This window comes from Euprymna scolopes, chromosome 7 (genome assembly GCF_053919585.1).
Source record: "Euprymna scolopes isolate OS-2025 chromosome 7, ASM5391958v1, whole genome shotgun sequence".
In the NCBI taxonomy this organism is placed as follows: Eukaryota; Metazoa; Mollusca; class Cephalopoda; order Sepiida; family Sepiolidae; genus Euprymna; species Euprymna scolopes.
Window position 1 is genome coordinate 127,378,980 of NC_136488.1, and position 17,062 is coordinate 127,396,041.

The following is a 17,062-nucleotide window of genomic DNA, read 5'->3' on the forward strand; positions in this document are numbered from 1 at the left end:
AGGAAAAAAAAATGCGTATAGATAAATATCTATTTTTTCTGGTTAGCTCACTATTGTAAACAGTCGAATGTGAAAAGTTTTTTTTTATTAATCTTTTTTTTTACTTGCGAAGTTTGCTCCTATTAACACACACACACACACACACACACACACACACACACACACACACACACACACACACACACACATATATATATATATACATATGATGATTGCAACGTCTTGTCAGACGAGTGCCACTCCCTCAGACATTTAAAATCCATGAGCCCAAATGCCTTAAGGAGTATCTATACAAAGATGATGTTACAGAGTCTTAGCTTTGTACGACAGCTAAGTCTCTCTCTCTCGGTTCAAAATGTTGAGATCCAGCAACAAGCAAGAGCAAGATAGCCAGCAACAAATTAAACTGCAGACCAGCTTAATGCGGGTATTGGTCTCCCGCTTTATGTTTTTTTTTAAAATCAGAGATTTGCTTCTCCTAGAAAGGTTGCCTTCACCACGGATTACGGGAGCCCTCTCCACTCCACCCCAAATATACATACATACATACATACATACATACATACATACATACTGAACGGCCGAGGAAGCAGGTTTTCGAAAGAGATCGCAGCTGAAACATGTATACACATATGCAGCCAATAATATTTGTATGTATAAAGAAATTTAATTTCGATTTTACAATGTATGTTCAATGGGGAATAACGACCCCCACCTCAATCTCATTTTGGCGTTGATATTTCTTCATCACTCTTTTTTCTTTTGAAATCATCGAAGTGCCATAGGGATTGAACACAAAATCTTCGTATCAAAATGTTTGAAACACTCACTAAACAAGTATTAGAGTTGTCTTCATTGTGCTATATTAATTTAATAACGTAAGAAACCCTTCCAGGTTTTCGTCTTTTCTGGCTAAAGACCGCTCAAAAAAAAAAAAAAAAAAAAAAAAAAAAATATATATATATATATATATATATATATATATATATATATATATATATATATATATATATAAAAAGCTGAACATCTTGTTTAGTTAGCTACTTATAAAATAAATCTCAACCCTCGTTTATAGTCTTATCAATTTTTGCGCATCGCTAACTGGTAATTTCCAGTGGGATATATGGACCTTTGATAAAAAGTGACTCCCTAGTTGAAAACAACAACAACAACAACAACAACAACAACAACAACAACAACAAAAAAGAAAAAGAAAAAAAAAAAGAAAAAATGCTAAATCGTTTCCCGACACATGTAACTTGATTGTAAAGACAATATGCAGTAGCTCAAAATTATATATTTTATAAAATTATAAGCTGAACATATGTGTTTAAAATCACGTTAGCATTGCTCCTATTTACTTGCCTCCCCACGAGAGCAGAGTTGGACACAAGGTCAGTTTTGAATTTGGGAGAAATCCAGCTCCCCCCAAAAGGGGTATTCTGGATAAGAACAACAATAAAAATTGTCTCGGTCATGAAGGACCTCTCCTCTGTCGACCGAGGACAGAAAAAGGCGAAGTGTAGTATCAGAACATATACCACACTGTGATCTTGTCCCGAAGGCCAAGAAAACAAAATTTAAATTAATAAACCAGCCGATATACTGGCACAAATTCAACATGGATGGTAGTCGATATAAAAATGGGAACGGAAAAGATCTCAAACGAAAAGAAGTACAGTCTTTAATGAGTTATATAAAAATAATTTATTCAAAACAAATTAAAACAATTTTTTTTGTTTTAAACAAATTATATTTATACAATTCATAAAAAAAAAACTGCACTTGTTTTCGTCTTACTTATTTTTCATTCCATGTTTTATATCGACTAGCGCCCCATCTTAGAAATATGTTAGTATGTCGGCTAATTTAATAATTTCAAAGGTGTTTTTTTTTCTTCTATTTAATCTATCTAATTAATTTAACGCCAATAAGTTCAGCATGTCATAATCGTAAAAAAATATATATACATTTTTTAAGCTGCTGTTTATCGTTTTTCAGGTAAAATTACACGTGTCGAAAAACGACATTATTACCAAAGAAAGCATTCTCTGTTATATAGAGCAATTGTATGTGTTTGTGCATGTCGAGTTAAAAGTAAAAAAAAAAAAACTAAACAAAAAACAAAAACAAAAAAAAACAAAAATACCCAACAAAACAAAAATACCCAACAAAACTACAAAACAAACACCCGCAAAGTTGGTATATTCTTAATCAGCGTTGCTTTGAATGAATAATATCTGAAATTAAAAATAACTATTCACTAGGGCTAGGTTTCATTCGGGCGAGTGGTCAGTTTTTCAGCCATTTCCATTGTTATAAATTATATAAAGAAGTATCTTTAGAAATGAAGTATCTAATAGATACTTCTAAAGAAGTATCTTTAGAAGAAATGCCTATCGGTGATAACTCATCGACAACAACATGTGGTGTTCCCTGTAGTCTGAGTGATAGAAATCTCAAGTACTCTCCACTTCTTTCGAAAACTTTGGAAATAATTTTGCGTTATCGAAACAGCCGTTGGTTATTGATTTCTCGCTGGTCTTTGACTTTATAATTTGAATGGTAATCTAAGGTGCCAGTTCCCATCGCACTCTTCCAGTGGAGGCCCGATTAGTGCTCTCCCCCTTGGTTCCTTCCTCCTCCATGACTTTTCTCCATTTGATGTGGTGCCAATCTATGTCGATACTATACTTTTATTTTATTTTAGGGGTGGGGGATGAACTTATTTTATGTTTTTTTTTCTCGGTTTTCTTAGTTCTCCGTGGACGTGTTTTGGTTTTGTTTTATTTCTTTTTAAGTTGCTGACAAGTGCTCGTAGTTTATATGGGTTGGTTTCTACATTCTAGGGGTTTACTTAAGATTTCAGTCGTTTTCTTTACTGCTATTAATTGTATTTTCTCTGCCTTCCTCCTGACTCCAATTTCTCCCATTCTTTTTTCGAAGTTTTCCATATTACGATTATTGGTGCTATCTTGACTTTCTTTGTGTTCCATAACCTTTTCAGCTCTCTGGCAAGTTGCGTGTATTTGTTGCGTTTTTCCGCCCTCTTGGTGTTCACCCTGTGGTTTGCTGGGACAGCGAAATCTACGATTTGGCAGAGGGGATTTTCTTTCTTATTAATTTCGATGACATCTTGTCCCCTTGTTTGTATGGGTTTGTCCGTTTGCATCCTCATGTCCTATAAGATTTTATGATTTCCGTTTTCAAATACTGTTACCGGTTTGCGTTTGTGTCATTTGTTTCTATGTTCAAAATGCAGTTGTTTGCACAGTTCCTAGTTTATTGCCTCCCTTACCGGGTCGTGTCTATTCTTATAATAATAATAATAATAATAATAATAATAATAATAATAATAATAATAATAATGAGAAAATTAGGATCCATTACAATGTTGGAGTACTTCAGAAAACTGCCTTGTTGGGAACCACTAGAATCTTGCGAAAAGTGCTGAAGACTGAGGAAAGATGCCGGTATTCATTTATTATCTGCCTATCAGCATCGGCATAGGATTGGCAATAACAACAGCCAGATACAAAATGTGACAATAATAATAATAATAATAATAATAATAATAATAATAATAATAATAATAATAATAACGAACTGCTGCAAAGACAACGCATGAAGAAGAAGCCTTACATGGAACCAAGAATATTGAAGGCACATATCTATGTTCTCTATCCCCCCATCTCCTACCCCACTACCCAATCACCCCCCCCACAAAAGAATGATGCCAAATAGCCGAGAAGGGTCAAGGAGGATGGAAAGACCGCGGAGAGAGCACTAACCAGACCTCCGCTGGACAAATGCGAAGAGAACTGAGACCTTTGGGAGGCTTATTGCCACTCAAATTTCAGTGGAGACCAATTGCCGCTGCTAACGAGAGACTGATGGTAGGCGGCTGTTGCGATAATGCAATTCATGTGCAAATGTTATCAGAAGAGGTGGAGGGCACCGGAAAACTGGGGAGACTTGTTGTCATTCAGCTTCCAGAGAACACCACAGGCTGTTTTCAAGGAGAGATCCTTTATGACATGTGTGAAAGCTCCTTGTGAGCCAATAAGCCAAGATTAAAGTGTAGTATCTGTTCTTAAGATGCTACACTTCAATTTCTTGTTCTCTGTTAGTGGAGGAGAAATTCTTCACGACTGAAACAATTTTGATTTTTTTGTTTCTTTTCACCACATTAAAAAAACAAACGACCCTGGTATCTAACTCTGTCCCGTGGGGGGAGGCATTGTAAATAATAATAATAATAATAATAATAATAATAATAACTATTATTATTATTATTATTATTATTATTATTATTATTATTATTATTGTTATTATTATTATTATTTAATCGAGAGGAATGGGCTGGGTTGAGGTGAAAAAGTGGTGGAGGAGAGGTATGTAGAAAAAAGAGGAAAAAGAAGAGAGACAGATGGATAGAGAGGGAGAGATTTAATATAAAAATGTTGCACATGCTTTTTAACCTCTTCTATTTTTTTTAATGACCCCGGACACCGCCGGGTAGCTTTGCTATTTTTTATAGCCATAAAATAAAATAAAATAAAATATGCTACTCAATGGAGAGTAGGCAGATCAATAAAAAAAAAATCAGTTATTTCCTTATACGTCCGTTGTATAATGATCGCTAAAACATTATCCATCTTCAACGCTTAGACATGCCTAGTTAAAAAAAAAAAAAAAAAATTACGCTGTGCACTGTAAATCCATGGTTTCTCAATAGACATTATATATAGAGGATAAACTCTATTTTTAGTTGTAAGCCCATAATCGGTTTGGTGATGTTAATCCTTTTTCCTTTTTTGTAAGAAAGATCTCGTAAAGGCTTTGTCGTTTCAGCATCTGCTATTCTCAAAATAGTTACCCATCTAGAACTAGCGACGCTCAACATGGCTTATCTTCGGTTATAATGATAAGGACTGGTGTTTCCACGCGATCATAGTCGTATAATAATGGGTATTAATGACACGAACAGAATTGAGAGAGGAATCTTCTCCATGTATTTGCTTCCCACGAGGTCAGAGTTGAACGCAAGATCGGTTTTTAATGTGGGGGATAATTCAACTCCCTGCAAAGGGTCACTCTGGATAAGGACAAAAATTAGAAATTGCCTCTAGAAAAAATTCCTGACGCTTCTACGGAATTTTAATCGAACTTTGTCGAAGTAAACGTAAAACTTGGGATAGAGTGAGGTTGGAGTAAGAGACAAACAAACAAACAAACAAACAAACAAACAAACAAAACAAAAATAATAATTTGGTTCAAATTCTGTGGAAGATAGAAAAGATTAAGCGTAGATACTACACTTTGCTCCTAGATAAAGGACCAAAGAAATTATCTTGTCTGACATCTAAAACATAGTTCGTTTACCCCCCCTCTCATAAAATGCAGTCAGTACATTTGAAGTTGGAGGTTAAAAAACATCTCTCTGCACCGATTACCACCCAGTTACAGGAAGACATAGCTCATCATCATCATCATCATCATCATCATCATCATCATCATTGTTATATTCCAGTAAATTTACGTGAAATTTAATTTAGTAGCCTTAAATTTACGTGAAATTATGGTAGCCTTAAAGATTAATTAAAAAAACAAAAAACAATGAACGTTATCAAATCTTTGCACGTTTTCTTTTATTATTATTAAAAGCAACTTGTATTATTTGGATCATTTGGACTACTGTTTTCTTAAAGTTGTGAATTATTTTGGACTTCTGGCTGATGGAACGAGGTCATACTACCCATAGGATTTAATAAAGAGTTCTATTCAAAATCCCATGATGATTGCTGAGTTCGACAGAAAGATTCCCGAGTTTAATAGAAAGATTCCCGAGTTTAACAGAAAAATTGCCGAGTTTAACAGAAAGATAAAAGGAACGAAGGAAAATCTGCCTTTCTCTCAGTAAACTGCTTAAAAACCATAAACATATGAATGGGGATAAAACGCTCAACTCACTTCATCAAGCTTGACGGATACATGAGTTCAGCTATCTCAAACGAAAACAGAATGGCTGGGGATGCACTACAACTCTACATTTTAAAGTATGGTCGCTTTACATCTTCCTCCAACCTCAGCTAGAGAGCACTTTTCGCAGAATATTAGCGTTTCATGTAATGAATGCTTTGTTGTTTGTTTTATAGCGATGTCATTTCATTTTCTGTCATATTCTATTCATTTGCGGCACGTATCTCGCCCTGAAGCATTCTCTCCCTTGGATTGATCCGCCAGGAACTCCAGTCACTACTGAGCCCCCCGCCTCTCATTATCCACGTGCTCCAGCGTCATCATTTACTTGCTTTCTCACCAGGGAAAAGTTAGGCCCACGGCCATTTTCACCTCTTTACTACCCCAAAGAACACGCTAGATTTAGACAAAAATAAATAAATAAATAAATAAATAAATAAAAATTACCTCTGTTTTGAAGGATTTCTCTCCCTCCTTCTGACATCAAGAACAAAACAACTATTACTCTTTGATTTATTTATTCGCAAATCTATGATATAAATCTCACCTGTCTGTTTAAATATATGTATGTATGTATGTATGTATGTATGTATGTATGTATGTATGTATGTATGCATGTATGTATGTATGTATGTATATCTGCCTAAAACTTTCAACAGAGGCGACGGATTTTCATGAGATTGGTATCATTTGGAAGCTCGACATCTCGGACGACAAATATAAAAAAAATTGCCAATAAACATTAATTCCTTTACCCTCAACTGGGCAGTTTTTGCAAGGAGAGGTCGACTTTTGCGAACCATTTTTGCAAGTCATTGTATCGGTTGGATTAACTTTGACTAATTTTAACGTTCTAAACTTCCGGTCGGGTCCATAAGTAGCGGTAAGACGACAGATTTTCTTTCACTTTTTTACACCTTCGCGTCACGAGTTGGAGCCTGCCTACTACCACTATTTTTTTTTATGCTCAACACACACCTCCAAACATCCGGGCAACGCCTGACACCCAGGCTAGTAAATAATAAAAACTACAAGGTGGCCCACTTATAAGTGCCAGATCTCTCTAATTTTCTCTTAATAGCCAACTGACACCACAAGACAAAATACAATTCTTTTACCAAAAAGATGGCGCTATATGCCACACGTCACACAGATCACTGACGCGAGTTCATGACATGTTTATGGAAGAGAGAACAATAAGCTAAGGGTTATGACCACTATGTTTCTCGGACTTGTCATCATGTGATTTTTATCTTTGGGGACTTTAAAACAAAAAGTTTATGCAAATAATCCTCACAATCTAGACCAACTAAAGGAGAACGTTACAAACGCTGCCAGGAGAATCACCAGAGAAGATCCACAGGTAGTATCTGCGAACGTTAAACGTGTCCAGAAATACATGAATGTGAATGGGGAGGACTTCCAGCATCTTTTATAACACTACGAGTAATTTAAACAATAAAAGAATGTTCATCCTCTCTACTAAATTTTCTGGGCTCACACATATACATATATTGAATTGAATTTTGAAATGCTTTTATCTTTGGTTCTATGAGAGAAAACTACATGTAAATGTGCAGGCTTTTTGAAGATTATAAGACTAATCTAGGGTTAAAATTTTATCACACACACACACGCGCGCGTATATATATATGTATGCGTGTATGTGTGAACTGCGGTAAAGACGAAACATGCATTCGTAAATAGCTATATATATATATATATATATATATATATATATATATATATATATATATATATATATATATACACAAGTGTTGACGATTAATAAGAATCGGAATCGGGAATCCGAAAAATCGGAGCTTTTTGGGGTATCGGAATCGGTATCGGAATCTGAAAAATTTGAGCCTATTTTCTAATGCAAAAACCGATTCCATTAAATCATCTTTTTTATTTGCTTTTAGTTAAAAAAAAAAAAACATCTTCCACTGCTCGTAGTAATAATAAATATTCATTGATTTAAACATCGAGTGAGATTAAAATCACTAGCTCAACTCCTCACAAGTGTGTTTTTATGGCGCATTTGTACAGTAATCGGGACAAAATAACACTTTTATAGCCGATTAGAGATTTCTAAAGAATCGGAATCGGAATCGGGAATTTAGTACGGAATCGATAATTGTATCGGAATCGGGAAAAACACGCGCACACACACACACACACACACACACACACACACACACACACACACACACACACACACACACACACACACTCTCTCTCTCTCTCTCTCTCTCAAGCACACATATACACACACACACGCACTTACACACAAACACGCACGTGTGTGTGTACGAGTGTAATTCGAAAATTGCGGTTGGTGAAAAATAATTATAAGTTATATATTAACTTTGAAGTACGTTTTTATCGATTTAATAGGAACACCGTAAACAAGAGAGGTAGCAACGGTCATAAATATATTACAAGAACCTTTATATGCGTAGATATGGTTAAATAATATTTACCTTTGAAAATTATGAATCGAAATCAAATATCTACAATCATGTTGCTTGCATTTCGATCTTTCAGTTTGATTGGAGAATTTTCATACGCTGAGGAAACTTCCTCCTTAGAATCAGTGATATTTTGTATATCATGAAAGCATATGTCCCTATAATGAGTAGAAACAACCCCCTCTCTCTATCTATCTATCTGCCTCCCACTCTATACGTTCCAACCTTCCAGAAGTTGAAATCCAATTACAGGCGATAAAACCAGACCTATTTTTCCTGTGTAAAACCGACATTGAACGGATTGTTTCCCTAGATGACTTCGCGATCAAAGGATAGTCTAACTTTACATCCAAATCTGGCATCCAAGATCTCCATGGGCATGGAATATGTGCCTACATTAGAGATGGCTACCATGTAATAGTGAGAAGATCCAAATTTACCCCATATGTGCTTCCGAGTGGCACTCGCCAACAACACCACATATTTGCCCTCTATCAACAGCAGAGTTACTATTCATAAGAGCATCTCTGAGAAAATTGACCATATCTTGTCTGCTCACCTTTCGGCTAACATTCACGTCTATGGTGACTTCCATGTTCACAATATTGAATGGCTAGACCACTCAAACAAAACGTATGATAAGGGGGGGGGGGTACTGTCATGATTTCTTCATCGCCTATGACCTAACTCAGATTATTCACGAACCCACCCGCGTGCCCGACACTGACGACCAGTATGCAAGTCTCTTAGACCTTTTTTTTTTTTACAATTTTCCCAGAGCTATGCTCACCCTCTGTTCTATCACCACTGGGAGCTTCCGACCACTCGGTTATCTCAGTTAAATTAAAAACAAAATGTAATAAATCCCCAGATGTACCTCTCCATCGTACAGTGTGTTGATACTCTATGACTGATTGGGATAACTTTATTTATATCAGATATTCCTCTTCGCTCTATGTTTAAAATGAGCGTGTCCTCTATAGTATCAGACTTGACTGAATGGTTAATTCTCGGTATAGATCGCTTCATACTCTCCAAGAAATTTCAGCAAAAATCCAACAGTCAGGTTCTCTTCAGAATGTGTCGCTGCCATTGCACACAGAAACCATTATTTCCACTACTTTTAGTGAAAAAGATGTACCGAGACTAAAGACTTTAGAACTACCAACAACTACTGTAAGAAAAAATAAAGAATGTAAGAAAGTCGGTCATGTCTAAAGTAGCTGTTCATGTCTAAAGTAGCTGAGCATAAAATTTGGCGAATAACAAACAGGATCCTGAACCGAAACGTGTCCTTCATCCAAACCATCATGAATGGACCGTAGCATCCGACAAAGACAAACTCTTTGCCAAGAACTTTGCAGCAAATTTTATCGTATACGATCAGAGCCGCCTACACTCCGTATTTCCTCCTGCGTCTGAAAACACATTATGCAACATACAAATGTGTGTGATGTTACCAGGCGCATCAAACATCACGATCCCAGTAAGACAACTGACCCCGATGGCATTCGAATTATAGATCTCAAAAAGCTTCAACCAGAACTAGCTCCCATACTTACAAAGCTGTTTAAACGTTGTCTTAAGGAGAAATGCTTCTCAAAACCTTTAGAAACCTCTTCCGTCTGTCCCGTATTTAAAAATTCACGCGATCGGTCATTTCCTTTTCAGTACAGATTAATCAGTCTCCTGTGCGTCATAAGTAAACTACTGGAATCATTGTTAATCAGAAAAGTGATCAACCACCTCAACAGAAACAACCTCCTCAGTGACATACAATATGTTTTCCGCTCGTCAAGGTCTACAGTTATTGTGCTAACAGTAATATCTCACAGTGAATCTCTCGACGCGGGCTTCGTTTCTTGGGCAGTTGCTCTTGATATATCAAAGGCTTTCGATAGGGTGTAGCATAAAGGTCTCCCACAGAAAATCTCCAGATACGGAATAGCTGGAAATGAAAATCTCCAGATACGGAATAGCTGGAAATGTTTTCTCGATTATTAAATCATTCCTCTCAGATAGGGTTATAAGGGTAGTAGTTGATGGGCAAAAAGCAGAAGCTCACAGTATTAATGCTAGCGTCCCTCATGGTTCTATCCTGAGCTCAACGCTCTTCTTGATCTTCATCAATGATCTCCCAAACCACATTCTTAGATCATTCGTAGACGACACTACTATCTATGGCAACACTTCTAAGACGAGAAACATCCAAGATCTTTTTGGTTCTCTCTCCTCTGATCTGGAGCACGTGGCGCAATGGGGAAAAGGGTGGCTGATTAATTTTATTGCATCGATAACCAAGTTTATTTCTTTCCATCATCAGCGCTCTGCATCTGGCCCCTATTGAAAAGAATGGCTTTCACCTTGAGGACACTCCATGCTTAAAAAAAGTTTCTTGGTTTGACCTTAACTCTTGATCTGAAATGGGGCATATACATAAAATCCGTTGCCAAGGTCGCTGGGAAAATTGTTGAAGCATTCTACCACTCCAGTAGATATCTAACTACTGAAGCAATTCTCTACCTGTATAAGAGCCAAGTACGTTCGAGGATTCAATACTGTTGCCAGATATGGTCAGGAGCTGCTTGAAGCACCTATCCTGCATTGACAGAATTCAAAACAGACTCCGTAATCTAGTAGGAGATGTCCCTATCTCTTCACTGCAGCCTCATTGCAAGCCTGTCCCAGCTCTATCACTATTTTCATGGCAAGTGCTCGATGAGCTTCAAGCTATGATCTCTTCTCGGCAATCCTTCACAAAAATACACTCGTCTACCTAAAATCACTATCAATCCCTCCACTTCCTATCGTTGCCTATATGGATTCCATGTACAAAGCTTCTTTCCAAAAACTGCCGGCATGTGGAACTCTGTTTTGCTGGTCTGCTAAATTGCTTAAGGCGTAGATAGGCTCTGTCTATCGCCGGCTTCCATGCTTCTTCTTTGCCTATTAGTCAGGCGCAGAGACACTATCACAGGTGAATCGACAAAACACTTAGTGGTAGATCTTGTTTCTTGTCTAGGGGATTGAATGCCGTTCCCCCACTCCCGACACATCCCACCCCTCATAACTGGGCACTTGGGAGTGCTTGAGTACCACGCATGCCTATGCAATTAGATTGGGTGATCTTCTTCTGATGGGCTGAGGGTACCGGATTGACAGTTCCTGGCTGCTGTTTCCGACTGGTAGTACAGGAGCCCTAACTCTTTGGTAGCGCTTAGAGCGGCTGCTCCATCAACAGTTGTATAATATCAGGTTGTTTGTAGTGCCATGTCGCGCATGGAAAGGGACCCTGCACTCATCCCCGATGGGCTTTCCCGAGGCCACAGTCCTAGATGAAGAAAGGTCAGCCAATTGGTCTACTTGTGTTGCATGTCTGATATCCTGCATAACCTCTTGTTCAGCTCCCCCTCACCTAACTGAAACTCTTTAAAACATGATGACACTAAAATAAAAAAAATAAGCTAAAACCAGGCCTAGGGACAAACAAATTCAACTTGCCTCCTCCCTTGAGGCTTGCATTCACTAACATCCGTGGGCTTAGAACTAATTTAGCTGATGTTGAAGCATTTCTCCTAACAAATACCTCGGATATCTTGGCACTAAGCGAGACTAACCTACACTCCTCCATCCCCTCTAACTACTTTAACATGCCTGGCTATCTCCCACTCTGCCGTAAGGACTCTGACAGACATATGCACGGACTTGGGGTCTACATTCGTAATACTCTCCCCCTGACTAGAGAAACAAACCTAGAAACGGACGATCAAGCCTTTATGTGCTTTAGACTAAACATACAACACAACATTAGCTACTTTTATTTTCTCTACCGCTCTCCCTCGACCACAGCTGACATCCTCACTGTAATCTCTGAACGTATATACCATTCACTGGACAAAGCGGGGGAGGGCAGAGCGGTAGCTCTAGATATATCTAAGGCTTTTGACAGGGTATGGCACAAGGGTCTCCTCAGGAAAATTAAATCATACGGTATCACTGGTAGAATACTTAGCATAATTAAATCCTTCTTAGATAAGTGAAAAATCCAGGTTGTCCTCGACGGTCGAACATCTAAACAGTGTGATATAAATGCGGGAGTGCCTCAGGGGTCTATTCTTGGACCTCTATTGTTCCTGATATTTATTAATGACCTCCCCGACAAAACTGCCTCTGAGATGGGTATATATGCTGATGACACTACACTCTATAACAGGCATGACAGGAAAACAAATGAACACATATCTAAAGAAATGGCAAAAACACTATAGGATGACCTCCAATCTGTAGTGGAATGGGGACATAAATGGATGGTCACATTCAATGCTGCCAAGACCAAACTGGTTTCCTTCAAAAACTATAAGAAACCTTCTCTGCCACCAATAGCAATGGCCAGTGACTCCCTGTCTGAGAGTACATCTTTCAAACTGCTTGGCCTAACGTTCACAGGAAACATCAGCTGGAACAATTATATTGAAAACATTGCCAGGGCCGCTGCAAAAAAGGTAGGCTCTCTCTACCGTGCTAGAAAACTACTGACACCTGAAAGTATCCTGTATCTCTTTAAGGCCACCATTCGCCCATGTATGGAGTATTGTTGTCACATCTGGGCTGATGCGTCTACTACTAGTCTCTCGCTCCTAGACAAGGTTAAAAAAAGAGTTGCCAACTTGATAGGCCCTGAACTGGCATCTAAGCTTCAGCCTCTGTCCCATCGACGAAACGTTGCATCCCTCTGCTTGTTCTACAAGTATTTTAATGGTGAATGCTCTGACGAACTGCAGACACTTGTGCCCCCCCCGACGCAGACACCCTCGACAAACCCGACAGGCAGCTAAATCCCACCCCCACACAGTAGAGATCCCTAGATGTAAAAGATCTTTCTACTCCAGTCGTTTCTTCCCCAGAACCGCTAGACTCTGGAATTCCATTCTAGGATCTTGCTTCCATAACTGTACTGACATGCAGAAGTTCAAGTGCAACGTGAACCGACATCTTGCTGCCCAAATCCCTACATAGTGCCCCAGTAGTTGCTGACCCTGATAGTAGCCCCCTACACCTGAGTGGCAATGTGCCTTGTTTGGGGTGAAAATGTAATAAAAAAAAAGGAAAACAAAGAAGCTGACTTCAATATTATTATCTTTACAACGTACACAAGTTCTTATTCAACCGTCCTCACAAATGATCGAATTATACCAAATTACTGCTACAAACGATTATCACGCAACTGTCCCAATGACTACAATACACACATTAACTCTTATCTTCGAGTGCCCTCCGAAGTATATATATATATATATATATATATATATATATATATATATATATATATATATATATATATATATATATATACATATATATATACATATATATATATATATATATATTTAGTAATGTGATTATAATATATATATATGTATATATATATATATATATATATATATATATATAATAAATCAATAATCTTGTATTTAAAAGCGATAAAAACCGTTTATAAAATTTGATAAAGACATCTAGCTACTTGTCGAGCTGTTGCGAGTTCGAGCCTTGTTAAAAGTGTAGCCATGCTGACGACGGATGATATCCAGAAACACGCGTATCCATGGATAACTTTTTATTTACGTAAAAATATTTAATAGATATTCGAAAAAATATTCAAATGTTTATTGAATAAAAATTAATAATATACATACATATACATACTAATAAATAAAAATTAATATATATATATATATATATATATATATATATATATATATATATATATATATACCAAATTACTCTGTCAATTGTTTTAAACTTGATATGGGAATATGGAAATCAGACCTGTGGAAAAAATTCGATTTAGTTTTGAGCTGCTAAAGAGTCACAGTTGAAAAAAAAAAAGATTTGGCAGGCGTAGGCCGATTAAACATGTACTTTCTACGCATGCGCAAATATACATTTATACGTTAATTCTTAAACTTTTCATATGCATATGCATATGGACTTAGTTTGAATGGTAACGAATAATGTTGTAGTTCTATGTCTTAGTTTCTATCCTAGCTGATGACAGGAGTTCTTACACAAGTCATTATCAGTGATTGCTTGCTGTGGAGTCGTCCTCTATATCAAGTACCCTTCAACTCTTTTCGATCATCATTGCACGTTATACGCTTATTATTATTATTATTATTATTATTATTATTATTATTATTATTATTATATTAATTGCTTGGGTGTTATTTATTTTGTGTGTCAGACTTAACATTCGAGCGAATGTCTTTTAATTGTTATGGACTTCCGTTCCTTGTAATAAATAATTTTACTAAGAATTCTTCATAAGTTTTGGTTTTGGTTTCGATTAAAGCTGATGGCACTCAAGTAATCTTTTTTTTTTTGTAAATAGTTTTATCAAGAAATCTTCATAAGTTTTCGTTTCGATTATGTCTGAAGGAACTCAAGTTATATATATATATATATATATATATATATATTATCATTATTGTTATTATTATTAACTATAATAATTATTAATGTCAGTCAGAGTGATCTAATCATTATATGACGATCTGCGCGTATGAGCTAAGTTGATGTCTCCCTCTCTCTCTCTCTCTCTCTCTCTCTCTCTCTCTATATATATATATATATATATATATATATATATTATTATCATTATTGTTATTATTATTAACTATAATAATTATTAAATATCTACAGGCACTAGTGTTTCAACCTTTCGGGAATCATCAGTGCAGGGTGTCATGATTAATGCCATTCGAGAGATTCGAACCCCGGCAGCAGAAGTCATGTCTGGCTTCATTAGCAAAGACCCGAACCATTCGGCTACCGTCAACCGCGAGAGATACAGTTGAAATTAAACATTTATTATTAAATGCTTTAATGTCAGTCAGAGTGATCTAATCATTATATGACGATCTGCGCGTATGAGCTAAGTTGATGTCTCCCCCCCCTCTCCCCCCTTTCTCTCTCTCTCTCTCTCTCTCTCTCTCTCTCTCTCTCTCTCTCTATATATATATATATATATATATATATATATATATATATATATATATATATATATATTTCATAAGTTTAGGTTTCGTTTTCGATTCAAGCTGATGCACCCAAGTCATACGGATATATATTTTTATTTTTGAAATCGCAACTTTATAATATATAAAAATCGATAGAACATTAACTCTATAATAGTATATACGAAATCTGCAAGAATTGAAATATCATATTTAAACGAATTTTACGACCGGGTTACGCCGGCCGTCCCTGCTAGCTTAGATAAATACTTTTGCAATTTTAACAAAAAAGCTACAATAATATCAGAGCGTCTCCATTTACGCCGAACATCTACAGAATGTCAACATCAATTCATTACATATGAATGAGTCCGGCAAGTTGTTGTTGTTGTTTTTGTTGTTATTATTATTATTATTATTATTATTATTATTATTATTATTATTATTATTAATAACCTTTTATTATTAATATTTTTACTAATTTAAGTCAGGTAAAAAATTTTCTGACTTAATTAAAAAATTTCTAAAATGTACACCATGAAGATAACATTAAATCCGTAACAGAGCGCGCATAAGCGCGTGTGAAAATATTGACAGGAGCTGTAGGATAGCTGGCTTACAAAGATTAGGGCAGCAGCAGCTGAAAAAGCACATATGCAAATTAGGAAGTGTGTGCGGGCTTGCGTGACAAGAAAAGGAAAAGAAAAAGGAAACCACGTGATCAAGAGAAACAAAGTGCGCGTCGAAAAAGATGGTTGTGTAAAGCCGCAAACGAGAAATGAACGACGTATGACCGAAAAGAAAAGAAAAACGTGTTCTCGGTGAGATGAACGTGTTGCCTCGTAGTGGAACTTTTAAGTTGGTGTCGATACGGCGGGGCTTTGTTAATCTCATGGCAGACGAAATGAACAATTAGAAAAAAAATCATGTTTGGAAAGTAATAGCAATAAATGCCTTTTGCTAAAACAGAAAATTCCGATTTATTAATAATTGTTTGTTAGTAGGTGTGACAGAGCACACGTTACAAATCTAGTTGACCTCTTCGTATATCTTGGTAGCACACTCTCCTGCGAATAGATGCTTTCTAAGGACCGTAAATGTATTAAAGCCTTCAGCACGCTTGAATCCCACCCAAAAAAACAAAAACAAAACAAAGCAAAAACAAACAAAAAAAACATGCGTGATCAGGTTGAGCTATTGCCATCGAAACTAAGCTTAGTGTGTACGAATCACGAGTTTTGTATTGTTAAAGAGTAAAACAGTGGACGAAGCATCAAGTGGCTCAAAGAGAGGGGGATGAAAGGGGTAGGCAATTGTTTGAAAGTTTTTGAGGCGAACACTACGAATAAAGAATGTTCAAACATCAACGATAAATGAGGGGATCAACAGTGCCAGCGATATGCCAGCAGAAGAGAAAGCAATGACAACAGCACAATAAGTGTTCCTTTCTTCGAATTCTTTTCTTTGTGTTGTTTCCAATTTTAATTTCAGCGGGAATTCATCACTGGTGACTATCGCAGAACGACACCTTCAGCCACAGAAAATTTCTGAACGTATGAAACACGGAGTGTGGTTTTGAACTAGCTTATATTT

The 17,062-nt window shown here is 36.6% G+C and overlaps 1 protein-coding gene across 1 annotated transcript in view; it reads left to right on the forward strand.

Moving 5' to 3' along the window:
* LOC145279937 (uncharacterized) overlaps positions 1 to 17,062 on the forward strand; it is a 147,615-nt gene that overhangs the window by 1,589 nt on the left and 128,964 nt on the right. The gene's annotated exons all lie outside the window — the stretch shown is intronic.